This window comes from Notothenia rossii (genome assembly GCF_949606895.1).
Source record: "Notothenia rossii genome assembly, chromosome: 10".
Lineage (NCBI taxonomy): Eukaryota > Metazoa > Chordata > Actinopteri > Perciformes > Nototheniidae > Notothenia > Notothenia rossii.
In genome coordinates, this window is record NC_136908.1 from 33,870,073 (window position 1) to 33,886,649 (window position 16,577).

The 16,577-nt window shown below is 40.8% G+C and overlaps 2 long non-coding RNA genes across 2 annotated transcripts; one reads left to right on the plus strand and one right to left on the minus strand.

Moving 5' to 3' along the window:
- The first annotated feature begins 304 nt into the window (after positions 1 to 304).
- Positions 305 to 8,965, plus strand: LOC307023330. The gene is made up of 3 exons (XR_013803677.1): positions 305 to 404; positions 7,128 to 7,193; positions 8,392 to 8,965. It is a non-coding gene; the product is annotated as an uncharacterized lncRNA (long non-coding RNA).
- A 124-nt stretch (positions 8,966 to 9,089) lies between these two features.
- Positions 9,090 to 15,361, minus strand: LOC307023334. Its single transcript, XR_013803681.1, has 2 exons — positions 14,794 to 15,361; positions 9,090 to 14,171 (listed from the first exon to the last, which is right to left on the minus strand). It is a non-coding gene; the product is annotated as an uncharacterized lncRNA (long non-coding RNA).
- Positions 15,362 to 16,577: the final 1,216 nt, after the last annotated feature.

The window sequence follows — 16,577 nt, forward strand, 5'->3', positions numbered from 1 at the left end:
AACCGAAAATCCCTCTCTCATCTCAGATAGAAGATATGATTGGAGACGACCAGCCAATCAGAATTGACCTTCTCGAGTTCTCCGATTGGTTGGTTTTGTGGCACATTTGTAACGCTGTGACAACTTGAGCGAGCACAGGCGAAGCTGAGCGCGCTCAGGGTGGAGAGGTCGAGCGAGCCGGGGAGAGAGAGCGCGTGCAGCAGTCTGCTTGCGCACGGAGCAGGAGTTTTATGAAAGAAAATATATTTCTCTGTGCTCAAAAATGTTCAAGTGTGCGCTCAATCGCATTTTCTAGGCTCAACATGTTTCATTGCGTGCTCAGGATAGAGGCACACATATAACGCCAGACTTCATCCGCTTCTATCCAGCCTTTGACACTTGGAAAACGAGCACATGTGATACTGGTAAGGATAAACTAATGTTAATATATATATATAATATACATGGGCGGCGCCAGGATTTTTTTGCTGCAGTAGCTTAGCAGTTGCTATATGACAGCACGGTGTTGCTAGTTTTTTTAATTTATAATTTTCAAAATAAATAAACAAACAATACCAGTGGGCCAAGCACGAGCCTGTTCATATTGTAGCGTTCACCGCTATTCAAGATCACAGATCACTCTAACCTTCAATGTCGAAAACGTTCTCTTTATTTACAGAACCAATCAATACAGAACCAATCAATAGTATAACACTTTTCCCCACACTCGAACACAACTCCTAGCGTCTCGTACTCCCTGCCTGCACACACCGGAAAACGCACACACCTGGAAGGTGTAACTCCCACAAACAACATTGCCTATACAACTTAACTTTACAATGTAATAAATGTACTAAACTGTGCACATCTGATCACACACACACACACACACACACACACACACACACACACACACACACACACACACACACACACACACACACACACACACACACACACACACACACACACACACACACACACACACACACACACACACACACACACACACACACACACACACACACACACACACACACACACACACACACACACACACACACACACACACACACACACACACACACACACACTGCGTCTGTTGTTGTGGTTCAAAGCAAACGCGTCTATGACCTCCTGCACATCCAGGGCTCTTGCTCGTTCGGCATTGATGGACAGCAAAGCCAAATTGTTATTCCTCAAGTCCCCGCTGTTGCTCCTCATGTAGTTTTTCACACGCCGCAAACAAGAAAAGCTGCGTTCGCAGGTTGCAGACGTGACAGGCAGTTTGACCGATATACACAAAAGTCTGTGCAAATCAATAAATGCGTCCTTCTATGGCCGGAGAAGAGAGAGAAATTCGTGCGTGGTTTTCACAGTTTGTCCCTGCTGCTGCTGCTTTTTTCGGTCAAGGAGCCTTCGAACTTGGTGCAGTTCTGCAGACAGGTTGTCCGTTTTTACCCCATAATACTGGGCCATGGGTGATAGGTGCTCCAGCTCAAGGAATGACTTGTGAGTTGGATTTAAGGCGGACGTGCCCTGCAGCACGCCACAAGATTCAGACGAAAACCGCCTTTTCATTTCATTGACAAGTCTATCAATGACAGGGTAGTAGCAGTGCTTGCGGATGTCATCAGAGGAGGTGAGAGGTGGAAGTTTTCCTGTTGGAGCATCAATTACAAACTCCAGTAGGTGGCATGCAGGCTGAGTCTGACGTCGCTCTTGTCTCAACTTGATGGGGATGCCAGTCTTGGTGGAGAGGGCGTGTGCTTTGTCCAACATTTCCTCCCATGATTTTTCATTTCTCTTTTCGGAGAGGGATGTAATTACCGACTCAACAAGATCCGTAGCAGAGGCCAGTTGCAGATCTGGGGACTGTAAACGGTCGGACAAGAATTTGGTGGCTCGAAACATATCCTCAAATAGAGCGAGTTGCACAGCAAACTGACCGTCTATCAGTGCCTTCACTGCTCTGGCTTCTGTCTTCCTGCAAGTGTTTGACTGCGTGATGACCTCATTGAATGTGGCACAGATAGCTGGCAGGGTTTTCTGAATGGCCCACAGTGCTGAATACTGACAAGCCCATCTAGTGTCTGACAGGTTTTTTAGTTCAACTGGCTTTTCTTTTGGTTCAAGTTCCTTTTGTTTTGTATGGAAAATGTTGTGCACAACAGAGCCAGAAAAGAAATTATACAGCATCTGCACAACTTCAAAAAAAATCCCCTACTGGTCTTACATTCTTGACACAGTCAACTAAAACTAAATTAAGCCGGTGGGCATGGCAATGTACATAAAGGGCCTGTGGCACCTCCTTCCGAAATCTCTCCTGCACACCGTTATTACACCCCGACATGACAGCGGCACCGTCGTAGCATTGGCCAATGCACATGTTGTGATCAATGTTGCATTTACTGAGCGTCTGTTTAATCGTTGTCAAAAGTGAATCTGCGTCTAGTCCATCAGCTGGGGTGAAGTGAAGGAACTCCTCCTTTATGCCATCGTCATGTATATACCGCACTGCCACAGACACCTGCTCCTTTTTACTCACGTCTTTGCTCTCATCCACCATCAGTGCAAACACTCCAGCTTCCTGTACTTCCACACTGATTTGATCCCTGACCATATTTGACATCAGCTCAATTAGCTCATCTTGTATGTCGTGGTGTGTGTACTTTGCATTTCTTGGATTGTCAGATATTTTTTTTTCCACAGTTTTGTCAAACTTGCCAATCAGGTCTAAAAGTTCGATGAAGTTCCCCCTATTGGCTGCTTCACTCTCCCTATGCCCCCGTAGTGCAATGGTTTGACACGCAGTGTAACGCAATGCTTCCACAACTGCCCGCATATATTCCCTGTTTTCACATACAGTTTTTGAATGTCCCTCGCTGAGTGCGTTGCTGATTTTTGAGCCACTCTCTTTCCTTACTTTAAATTCAGACCATGCATCCATGGCACATTTATGTACACTGCTCACATCATGTGTAAGGAATAACTGCGTAGCTTTAACCCAGGTGCTAAATCCTTCATGGGTAAAGGCGGTTTCTTTATGGAACCGGCGTCCTTCGTGAGCAAAATGCCTGCAGGCAAAACAAAATACACCGTCCATAGTCACTGAGTACTCGAGCCAAGTGTATTGCTCGTACCATCGGCGATTGAATGACCGCATTTGCAGTCCGTACTTCTTGGTCGGGTATTTTCTAAGCATGGGACGTCTTGGTCCATCAGAGGCTGACTGGCTGATGTCAATTACGGTGTGGAGGGGTCGGGGAGCAGCGCTAGCTCCGCTGGTTCCACTGCAGCTCGCCGTAGCAGCTAGCTGGTCCTGCTGCTGCGGGGGCAGTGGGTCAGTTGGCGGGGCCGGGGGCACCTGTTCTTCGTGGTCCCAATCCTCCCGGTTTTCATTAGTAATAGTAACATCGGGATCCTTGTGGATAGTAGGGTTGTCCAGCTGGACCGGCTCCGTTTGAGATCGCGGTCGTTTTCGCTGGCTTGTTAGAGATTTTTCCATTTTCGATCTGTGTGTTCACTTCACATACTGAGAATTCGCGCTTTAACTTACAAAGACCCCAGAAAGATTTCGCGAGAATGTGTAAATATATATAGATAAATATTTTTCATAACAAAACAATGGGGTTGCTAAGCCGTTGCTAGGCCAATTGCTGGAGTTGCTATAGCAACTGCCAGCAACCCCCTGGCGCCGCCCCTGATAATATAATTTCACATACCGAAACGTTAACGCTTGTCTGAGTATATCTTCCGTTGACTCTGGCTGTGACTCTTACCGGCTGTTGATAGCCCTTATAAGCTAACGCTAGCATGCTTTATTCAGACATTAGCTTTAGCCTGTAGCCCGCTTGGAGTTATGGGTGGCTAACGTTACTACAGTCCAGTAGCTCAGTTAAGAAAATGTAACGTTATTTATGGGAAACGTTAGCCTACGTGTGTCTGGCCGTGACTCTGACTGAGTAGGCCGTAAAAGCTTGCGCTAACGTTTAGCATGCGCAAACGTTTAGCATGCTTTATTCAGACCACGCATTATCCAGTGAAGAACACTCAGCAGAGCATATATTTCTCAACACAACATTAACTGTAACGTTAAATGTTCTTAACTGAGCTAGTGGACTGTAAAAACACTACCCACCCATGACTCCAATTCGACTAAAGGCTAAAGTCAATGTCTGAATAAAGCATGCTAGCGTTAGCGTTAGCGGCCTACCATAAGGTGACCAGATTTTCAAAATGAAAACCGGGGACATTTTGAGTTTTGCGGTCAAAATCTCATTAACATATCCAATTTTCTTCGCTGTTAAAGAAAAAAGGGGGACAATTCTGGTTCAATGTAATTCGAACATTTGAACTGTTGGATACAAACAGAAGGACGATAGCTCATATATGAGACTTCAAAGGTCTTTTATTTTGAAACTGTACATCAGATTGTCCAGATTCTCTCTGAGTGACTAAATGGGGTGTCCTGCTATCACCCTGAAGTGAAATAAGTATTTGATTGACTTCGAATGACTCTTTGATTATGGACGGTTCCCATTAAATAATAATCAAAATATAGATGGACAATAGATCTAATTTGAGATTTTAAACAGCATACATTTAAAATTGTGCCTCAGAAAGTAATTTTATTTTAGGAGTGTTGTGAGATGGTGTCAACATCATTTGAAATTAGTCACCCAGTGGAAATGTCAGATATGTCCTCATAACTGTATCCTTACATTTTACATTCACTCAGTTATAATGTGGTAGTTATATGTAGTTTGTTTTAAATTATTATTGATCACATTATATAGTAAATATTTCTTAATTTAAGATCCAGTATATATGAATATGTTTGGTGTGTTTTTTAGGTATATTTGTTATTGACCGAGTAAACGCTTTTATTTTGAAGGCAGTTTTTACAGGCCTCTACCGTAATGCATACGATATTCGCGCACCGCAATACAACGTGCGGGCTGGCTTGACTGTGTTTTCCAAATTGGGGCCTGGCTTGACCACAGTCTGTTTACCCAGTGTTTCCTGACATGAAACGTTTTATTTCACGTTGCTATGTGTTTTTAACATATATTAAAAAACGGGGACATTTCCGGGGACAGTTTCAACCGGGGACAGGGCAATACAAACGGGGACTGTCCCTGGAAAACGGGGACGTCTGGTCACCCTAGCCTACCAGCATGATGAGTCATGGCCAGATTCAAACGTAGATATACTCAGACCAACATTAAAGAGCATCTTGCAGGTTTTTATTTATTCTACATTTATGCTTAAACTTGCTTGAAAATTACAATTAAAAAAGTGAATGCAGGATTTGATATGTTTTACGAGACATAAGGGCAGGAATTCAGAGGGAAAGGAGCAATTTTGAGCTCTGCTCTTAAAAACTGCTTTTTTTAAGGTCATACGTCAAACGCGTCATATTACATCAGGCAGGGGACACATCTCCGCTCTCTGACCGCGGGTATAGTAGAGTTGCGTTGAGTAGAGCGGTTGTGTTTTAAGGAGCTGGTATTTTTCGGTAGTTTTACATTGTATTTCACCATTTGTAATCATGGTGCAGTATTGTGTTTGTGCAGGTTGCACAAATACCAGCCTGTCAGGACATCGAGTCCACAGTAAAAAGGACCGGAGCTAGCGTTCATTCCTGGGTGCGTTGTGCATCCACCTCCCTGCAGCACATACTCTCCACAGCTTTATCAGGAAACCATATTACTTCTCTCTCCCCCCCCCCTTCGCTGCTCTCTCTCTCTCCTCTCCGGTACACGGCACCGTAAGACATTGCATTAGGTAACGCTGTGGTGGCTGTACTGCTCCAGCCGTCTCCTTTGTGTTTGTGTGTTTCCCCCTGTCTGTGTTGTTTGTGTGTGCGTGCGTGGTGGCTGTCACTCCTGGCTCCCGGCTCAACCTCCACTCACCTGCTGCAATCAGCTGTGCACCCTCCCCGACTACACACCTGCTTTCCATCAAGCCATTTACAACGACTTATCAACGGAGGCTCCACAACCTTTCTCCGCCAGATCGTCAAGTATCAGCCGTATCTCGCGTCTCTCCTCCGGTACACAGCACCGTAGTGTGGAGTTGCATTAGGTAACGCGAGATACGGCTGATACTTGCGCATTAGTTTCTGTTATGGATCAGTATCAACAGTCCTGCCAGTTACGTTACTATATTATCAATGCTACTTTAGTTATAGCCTGATATATGATAGCTAACTTCACAATGTTGTGATGTGACGTTAGCTAACATTCTGTAGCTAAAGCCGGTCACTCACCAAGATAGCTGCCCAGTTCTCCACTGGTTCTCCTCACACCACAGCTCAATTTCTCTCCGATGGCCGTTATTTCTTCTAATCCTTGGCTGCTCCTGGTCTCTTGGACGCCTAGCAGGCTCATAATTATAAGGTTGTGGTCCGTCATATGCATTCGAATATTCATGTTCAACTTCTTCTGTGTCGAAACTAGCATTGGGATCCATGTTTATTAATACGTTACACCGGCCGCTCTTCCCCTTGTGTCCCCCGTGTTACGTCACACGTGGGAGGTCATGTGCCAAGGCTTTTTTATGCGGAAGTGAACATTTCTTACAAAAACGACGCCAGATGTCACTGTAGTGTATATTTCTGTATATTTTTTTGAAAATCTAGTGTATTCATCATTTTCCTACACATTTATTCACAGGTGTCTTTAACCTGGAAGTTGCTCTTTAAGTATCAACTTTACCTTTTCTTAACTGAGGCTTGGTGGCCTGTAAACAGTATGAACAGGCGGACTGCGTGTTTTCTATTGTAAATAAATAGATAAGACTATGAATTTGTATTTATTACCAGAGTAGATATTCTGGTGTTAAACGTCAATTTAAGGACAGAGTAAGTGGGCTTCTTTCATATTGACAAGCGACTTATATTTTAATTTTCGAGTTCAATTGATAAAGATATTGTAAATATAACTTTAGTTTACAACATTGTGTCTTTATATTTTTACATCACCAAAATGTTGACCACTATCCTAAAATAAAGTATAGGCTTTGATTAACGAATTTAAGTTTAATGTTTGATATATTTTGAATATGTCAATGATCTTCTTGTAGCTTAGACACTTTGATGGCCAATTAAATACTAATGAAAGGTTTTCTCTTTTAAACTTCAGGAAAGCAGCCATCTATTCCTACTGTTCTACCCATGTGGATGATCCTGTGAATGGGCATTGCTTGTGGTAAGTTTAAAAAAATAAATAAAAACGTCATGAGGGTATGAATTTTTAAATTGTATGTTTTCTGGTTGCTCATACAAAACAAATCATTACGGAGCTTTCAATACTCACAAATGGAGGAAGCATACCCCACATACACTTAATGGTTTAAAGCCTGGAATTGTTGATGGGTATGATGTTTTAGAATAATTTGAAACGGGTACTACTGATCAGTTGAATGATGATTTGCCATCTGAAGAACTTCCTGATGAAGATTCAAAAGTTTCAACAGATTTTGAATTAAAACTCTTAAAAGATACATTCATGTATAAGGTCAGAATGAGTATATATATTAATGTTGTCAAAATTATCAAGTTAACGGCGGTAATTAATTTTTTGAATTAACTGCGTTAAAATATTTAACGCATTTAACGCATGTGCAGAATGGCCCGCCCCATACATCCCACCAGTGGCAGCGCTGGGGTAGACTACAGCCATACCAAGAAATGGCTTAGCCCCACCATGAAAAATGATGTTAAAGTAAGCAAAATAAAGTCCGCCGAGTAAATTGCACAGACAACAGTTAGTAAGATTGATTTCAGTAGCCACTTGTCTGGAAATACCAGACCAGAAACGGTTTTGAAAAATTTTGTCACGTAGTGATCGTCTTCTCAATAGAACATCTTTGATAAGGTCTTCTGGCCAATCAGAATCAAGATAACGGCGTGGTGTTGTTGCAGGAAGTCCTGACGGAGAATACTTTTGCTGTAGTACATCTCTATATACATCGATACAACATTACGTGTTGATTGAATTAAGACCCCACGGTTTGATGATTGATAGGTGTGTGGGCTGTCTTTCATTTTGACACACAGAACAATGTTATAATAAACATACATACTGTATGTTAAATGGATATACCCGCCTTCTTTCATTTATCTTTCCATTCCTACAACAATATACATGAAGAAATGGCATATTTTGGACATAGTTCGAATGGTGATTAATCATGATTAATTCATTTTTAAGCTGTGATTAATCTGATTAAAAATTGTAATCGCTTGACAGCCCTTATATATATATATATATATATATATATATATATGAATTTTGTACGTAATACTTTGTAAAGTACAACACAATGCAATTTGAAAAAGAAAGAATGTATTGAGTGTACACCTGCATTTCATTACTTCCCTCTTCACATCTCTCCTTCTCTTAGAGCGCCGTGGCTGATATTGGACCACCTGTTCAATTGCTGATCATCTTGAACGACCACAACAGCGTCAGACTGGAGCTTCGAAATGGGATTCCCAACTCAATGGAAGAGCTCATTGAGGAGGTCAAGAATTCATGTGGATTAGAAGGTTACATAAGGCTACAGTACAAAGACACTGATTTTGGGAACACATTTGTTAATCTTACATCTACACATGCGATTAAAGATTTAACAGTGATCAAAGTTGTCGAATTAGACCCGGATTCTACAACTGTGGTCTTGTACCCAGTTGAGATACCATTAAATAGTACCCCTGCAAGTGGACTGTACAGTGAAGAGTCCTCCTCTGGATGTGTGAATACAGATGACACAGTACTACTTAGCGGCTCTTCCTCGGAATCATTAAGAACACAACGGTGGCCTAAAGTGTTTCCAATCCCGGTCTTCTCCTATGACACAGAATGTCAATTACAGAGAGGAAATGCAGAGTACACAAAGAACCAATCTAGACTGACACCAAGCTCAAATCATCTGCAGAGCTTGCTGTGAACTCGTTGAAGACCAAGTCTCAAGAAGAGTCCTACCCTGCGAAGAATTTAAAGAGAGCCAGGCGAGCTGAGGCCAACCATTTTCCGTCCTTGCCGATTGGTGAGACTCCAGAAAGCATGGAGCCAGAGACAATTTCCCTTTTGGCAGAGCAACAGAAAAGAAACAACCGGCAATCAATAAAAGAAAAGATGGCGAAGGCGTTTGGATACCGAAGACAAGAAATAGTGCATCAGAGGCCAAGCATTGAAGGCCTCTTGGAGCGGTGGCCTGCACTTTTTCACATGGAAGAGGTCATTATTTTGATGTAAGCCTGTAGTGGAGAAGAAATGAGGGCCCAACTAACTAACAACTATAGACAGCCAAGGCAAATATGTTGACGTTTTATTTTTACAATATCAATATCACGATATAAGCTTTACATCTATTACTCTTAGTGTCTTTATGAGACAAAGTTCTTGGCGTAGTTGGACAAACACTCCACCAAACTGCTGCAGGTCATCAGGAGCAGGGGAGGAGTTGTGAAACAGAAGACCATCGGGATCTTGCAGGTTTTAGATGAGGTATCCATGAATGAGTTTATCTGTGAGATCAGTGGCTGAATCGTCCTTTTTTTTGCATTTGATTTATAAAATATATATATATATATATATATATAAAAATAAATAAATAAATAAAACTGTTCTTACTCAGACTGTGGACATCGCCATCAGAAGAGAATGCATCCTCAAATCTCTAATGATCTTCCTGGGTGAACCTGTTGACCATCTCATCAAAGAATTCCAAGTAAGACCTCCCACTCACTCACAAGAAGTTTGTTCATAAAAGAAAAATAACATATTTGTACTGCATGCAAATAACTGCTTGGTTAGAAAGCTAGTCATTTGTGATGACCTCCTGAGCTTTCCTCTTGGGTCGACTGAACTGAGAACTTTCCTTTTTTCATCTATCCACTATAATCTTGTATTTTTAAAAGGTAGCTGCAAACTTGGGGAAACCTTTGCGCCTCAGGCCTGTTGAACTACACTATGTGGTCCTCATCCATTTCCCTTTTGTTTGCATGATATGCAGGACGCTGAGGCTGGAGAACTGGAGCAGGCAACAATGGCAATCTTTGTCATTGGGAAAGAGGATCAGTTTCATCGACCCAGAGACGTCAAGGTTCTCCTCGAAGGAACAGAGGTCCTCAGCGGCTTGCCCTCGGTTGCGACAGCTTTTGCCATGCTCTTCGGGCTCATATTCGCACTGAACTTAAGATATCCGAAATAACTGCAATCCACTTTTGAAGTTGTGGAAAAAGTCCTGATGGAACTTGAGGTGAAAAAGATGAGCCCAAAAGTGAATAGACTGAGAACCCAGCTGCTCATCCCAGAGTAGACACTTTGTTGCACTCACTCACAGTTACCATTGTTACATGGTAAGGTTTCTAAAACCAAGGTTTTATAATAATTATGCATTGTAAAACATTTCCGAAAAAGTGATGTGTTCAGAAGTTGCACTTACAGTATGACCGATTTTCACTGTAGAAGTTATGCATGTCTAATCATTTTCAGAGATTACATCTCTCACAGGCGAAAGTTGTCAGTGTTGCTTTAAAAAAGGTGTGCAGTAGATAATAAGAACAAGTCTTTTTTCTAAGAGTTTGATGTTTGGAAGCGGCACATATTACTGCAACTAATAACTGTGGTACTTATTAACATGTCTAAGATCAGGTAATGGCTGCCTCAGAGGCCAAAGCTGGTTGTATGAACAACTTGTTTTTCATTCAAATAAATGTGCTCTGGAGTTAAAATATACAGATTGATCTGAAGAAATTGACTGTTTTACTTTTATTAGTGTACCTTTCACAGGGTTCCCGCGGGGTCTTAAAAAGTCTTAAAAAGTCTTACATTTGATAATATGAATTTAAGGCCTTAAAAAGGTCTTAAATATGACCAAAAAAATAAGAAAGGTCTTAAATATGATTTAGAAGGTCTTAAAAAGGATCGGATTTGAAAGGTACTTCTGTGTTGCAATCGCGTCTAAATGTGTTTTGGGGGAAATGTCTGGGCTGCAAAATAACCAGTATGGTAATAGCCCTTCAGTTCCCCCCAACAATTTTTATTGAAATAAATCAACATGGAACCAGTAATCACTAACTTTGTTTCCCCCGGCCCCTTATCGGAGAACACCCAGCTAGTAACCTAGCAGCCAAGCTTCAGCCAGAAATTCAGGTATCTTCGAATCTACTTGCAAATAAATATGGGGAAGTGTAAGTTTGACCGTATTTGGTTGGAAAACATCGAATTTAGTGCTTAGTAGAAACCAGTGGAGGGGAACGTGTTTGAAGCCCGCTGCACCTTTTGCAAAAATAAATTAGCGTTTGTTTTGCTAATGTAGCGTTAGCTAGTGCAGCGTTATCTAGTGCAGTGTTATCTAGTGCAGCAGCTCCCGCAGCAACACCGGGGGATTTCCGGGCGACGTCAACCCTAAAAGCGGAGGTGCTGTGGACCTATATGGCGACGCTAAATACCGTAGTTAAACACCAATCATACAACAGCAACGATGAAAGATTTTAGCCACGGCAGCAGAGCTCTGAATATAGCTCTTGACACACACACACACACACACACACACACACACACACACACACACACACACACACACACACACACACACACACACACACACACACACACACACACACACACACACACACACACACACACACACACACACTACTTGAAATTTAAAACAAATAATAATTTGAACAGTATCTTTTTAAATGTTGGTTACCCTTAACGTATAATTCAACGGAAAAACCTTTACAAAACTAAATTAAATAAATGATAATATCAAAATAATAAATACCAATAAACAAGATCAATAAATATTTTGTAGCGCCCTTCCACAAGCTACTAAACATATATAAATATGATAAATAAAAATAAGTTAGACTACAATTAATTAGATCAAATATGTTGCAGTGCACTGTCACAACCTAGCAAAGCTAAATTATCGTTTTTCGATTATGTTTTCGTATTTGTGGCAGGCCAAAATCGTAATTGCGATTAAAATACGATTAATTGCACAGCCCGAACACAGACACACACAAATACACACTTTTTGTCTACCACGCTAACACAGTTCTGTGTACTGTTATGTTCTTATGTTGAACATGAATTAATTTACTTAGTAAGTAATTATGGGACATATTTCTTCTTTCATAGCAATTTTCCTTCATACTTTCTTGCCGTGAAATAGGTCTTAAATTCTATTCAAAGTGGTCTTAAAAAGGTCTTAAAAAGTCTTAAATTTGAGTTGGCGAAACCTGCAGGAACCCTGCTTTCAGTTGCATTGCACTCCTTAAATTAGTTTGAGACACTTTAGGTAACAATGTGGCTGTCATTTGATTAACTCTGAAAATACAGTTTTTAATGAATAAATCACATGAAATGAGTTACAGGTGTCCCCTCAGCTGTGCAGACTTATTTAATAATACGGTAGGAAATTGTGGAGTAAAATTAATATCTATCTTGTACACACACACTTTTCCTCTACTGATGAGAGGAAGACAGAGGGGACTAAAGTATTTCTTATTTTTCTACATTGACCTGAATGTATTCTTTATTCTGTGTATTTGTGGACTGAAATATAAGTTTTTATAAAGTTTGTGATACATATATTTGCAGTCACTTTATTATACGTTAAATACATTTAATTCAAGCTAAGATACATTAGCTAGTTAGTGCTCTTACCTGTGTGCCTCCTTCAAACAGCATTATAACCAGACTGTATCTTCAAACGATAAGTACCAGTTATAGCTACTTGATTTTAGATAAACAATTGAAAAGACAAAATCAACCAGCTAATGTATTGAAAGACCAATCTTTATTTTAAGGTGCCTTTTCTTTAAACCTTCAGATGTGAGATATTAGTTATACAGTAATAGTATTGACAATACAAACATACTGAGCAACTTTAGTTGAGTTAACTTTATATTTCTTATTGTCTAAAAAGCCTTTATTACACTCATTTTTCCCACTCATATTCACAGTGTGTACCAATTGACTATTTCCCTTCAGGTGTCATCTCTCTAACCGGAGTACTGTTTTGGATGAAGCGGCTCCGGCACAAACATTACAACATACATCAGATTCCCCAATAGTAGGTGTAGCAATATGTACAACAAGTTGCATTACATAGATTGTTTTGAACACACCCTCAAAATAGCATTGTGATTATATTACTGGATGGAAACTGAAAGCACGGGAACATTAATAAATTACTTAACAGAAAGTATGAATAACAATAATGAAATTGCGACTGAAGATATGTTTATACTTTATATTATTTATTGTACATGTTTAATTTAGATTTAATTATTGTGATTATTCTTTATTCTTTCTATCTATCTATCTAAATCTCACAATGGGGTAGGTTACAGGAACTTTTCATCAACAGATTGCTTTAGTCTGACTTAACTCTTCACTGATTGGTTGCACACACTTTAAATGTACTGGCTACGTAAAACAGAAGGTGGGGCTTATTATCATATTAAAAAACGTGCGTTTTTTACGCGTGAAGAACGCGCGTAAAACGTGCGGTTTTTTAGAAAAAACGCGCGTTTTAAACGGGCGAATAGTGGCACTTTAGACTTTCGATATCTTATCCCTGTTTTCCCACTTCCTCTGAGGGGACAGCACGGAGGTGGGGGCATAGAGAAAGACCTGCACCATCTTCATCCACGCTGGGCGTGTCATTTCATTTGACCAAATGTCTTTACATATACATTTAATACATTTTATTATTATCCACCTTTTTGTTGTATGTCATTTTATTTAAAACATTCTTTGAGACTTAATCTTCTGGTTCAAATTTCAATAAATGTAATTTGTATAATCGAGAGATATTGTTGTGGAGAGTCATTTATATATAAATTGCAAAATACATTTGTGAATCCTTCTGTGAGCATTTATTAATATTGAGACTGATCTGAATCCATACGGATGTTAAGTTCATGGTATCATTGACTTAATGTTCAAATAAATGTTGCTCTTCTGTCTATATTGGTCATATATGATGCCCCTTGACTGAAATGTTTCCTGTTCAATATCCCCACTGATTTCCTTAAAATTCTGGGATGAGAGTCCACATCACAATTGACTCTAAACTGTAATTTCCCTTTCATCACTCACCTCAGCAATGGACCTCTCTCCACTGTCCCTGTGTTCTGCCTCTGACTCACTCTCAAGCTCCTAGATGTCAAGAGAGGTGGTGAAGCAGAGGCGCGGGAAGGTATTTTGAGTGGGGGTGCTGAGGTGCTGGACTCCAGTGAACACTATTACGGGCACTATAGAGCACACACGCAAACACACAGTAAACCCGCGACTGTTACAAAGAAGGCTCGATAATCAGCTCACGGCATATAGGCAGGGGTAAAGTGCTATTTTTTTACGAGTGGGGAGCGGACCTCAGCTCCTCTAGGGGGGTCCGGGGGGATGCTCCCCCGGGAAGATATTTTTTTAAATATTGAAGTTAAAAGCATCAATCTGGTGCACTTTGAGAGCAACATTAAGAGATCTATGGATACATCTCTCAACACCCAGATGAAACACAACTGTAAGCAGATGTTCTTTTTCTTTATGGATATTTTAATAATCACTCCCCTTTCAAACTGTATTCTTGTTTTACTGCCATATAGTATTTCATAACTGTTTTTCCTTTATTCTCTTATTTTTTTTATAACTATAATGATCATATGAAGGTGTGCCGCGGAAATAATCTTTTGAATAATTTTTGACCAAACCGTTTGAGACCCACTGAGATAACTTAGACTAAAGTTAACTATCTAAACACTCAGAGAGTCCTTTAGCTCACCTGAGCCTCTCAGTCTGAGAGGAGAGCTCTCCTCCAGCTTGTTGTGGAACAAACAGCTCCGTATGTCCGTTAGTGCAGCTAGCTAACCAGATGCTAACAACACGGTCCCTGCTGCTGGCACCGGTCCCTCTCTCTCTCCCCCTCTCTCACACACACTAAATGCGCTATTTCCGCACACACACAGAGCCGCGAGCTTGAATGACACAAGCACACTTTTATTTCCATGCAACTCTCTGATTGGTCTGGTGTCTTGCCTCTGTTGCATTCACTGAACACGGGAAATTACAGTCCTGCCGTCCTTTCTAGTGTCTTGATGAGGTTCACGTAAAGCACGGTTAATGTATTATATTATTGAGGTAGAATTGTCCGGGGCTACAGAAAAGACATTCGGGGCAGGCCAAAATATTATTTTACCAACAGTGTGGAATTTATTGGCTACATATTACACAGATTATGCACAGCGGGAGCAGCAATAACCGTCAAATAATAATTCAGACAGGGGAGCTCCGCACCCCCTGCCTGCCGCTAGGGGGTGCTGCAGCGCCCTCAGCACCCCCCTTCCCGCGCCCATGTGGTGAAGTGATCATTATTTATTGAGCAGTATACTCCTTCACATTGAATCATAACAAGTCATACTGAATGTAAATATAGCTGACTCTAAAGTAAGTCCCAGTCTGTGACATTGGACATTTTGAAGACTCAAAGTCCCAAGCAGTAGGTAGAATATTAGCTAGTCTATGTAATCTGCACAGAAAATAAATAGTTAACTGAATACTCGGATGGAAATTGCATATAAGCACTCAGTAAAACATAAACACACACTAAAAGCTTCTGAATGATGAGAAGTATAATTAAAACATAATGCACATTATCATTTTGAGAGAGAGTACCTTAAAGAACTCAGAAAATAATCTTTTATCGAACTGAGGCTCCAGTACACTGACTGCGCCTTTATGGACATCATGGTGTTTACATGAGCACAGAGAGATCGGGTTATTCATGTTCCCTGTTTACATGATAAATACTAGTAATCTGGCATTTCAATGCCTTTTCTCATCTAAACTATTCAGTATGTGTATCTCCCTAATGACATAAAGACGAAACTCCTCTCAAGAAGTGAGACGCTTTTGCCGCCGCCATCACTGTTAACTGATTAACTGCTACCAGCTGATGACTTACTTTCCTCTTCTTTGAAAAAAATGTTATTATGTCCATGTTGTCTGGGCTCTGGGGGAGAAAACATATCAAACCAAGAGATCGTCAGCTTTGATTTTCGCTGTATTAACAATGTCCTGAACATTTGGTGTGTGTGCCTTATCTCCGCTCCCGGCATCGCTTCATACAACAGATCTGAGCTGTCCAACTATGACAACACTCCTTGAACATGCGCGCGCTATGGGAGAATCTGCCTTGGTACAAAGTAGCAGTGAAAACATGGTACGGAGTTTCATTGATTTGGGCATTCTCTCAATAAGCAAGTGGAAGGGATTTGATAGTGAAGCACTGACACAGCGCTCTACAAAGTGCGGCGAGTGGATAAACCGATTCACAGACTTTCCACATGGTGGAAGTGGGGGGGTATAAACTAACCATTTCAAAAAGTAGGGGGTACTTGTCCCACCCTCATATAATGGCTGCGACACCCATGATGTCGAGTTTGTAATGCTAAATGTATATCATTTTCTCACAGGATATAGAATGAGACAACACAGTTTGTATCCATTGTGTATGAATGCTTCAGCTCTTCAGACCAACATAGTAAGATGTGAGCATGTTCCTAATTG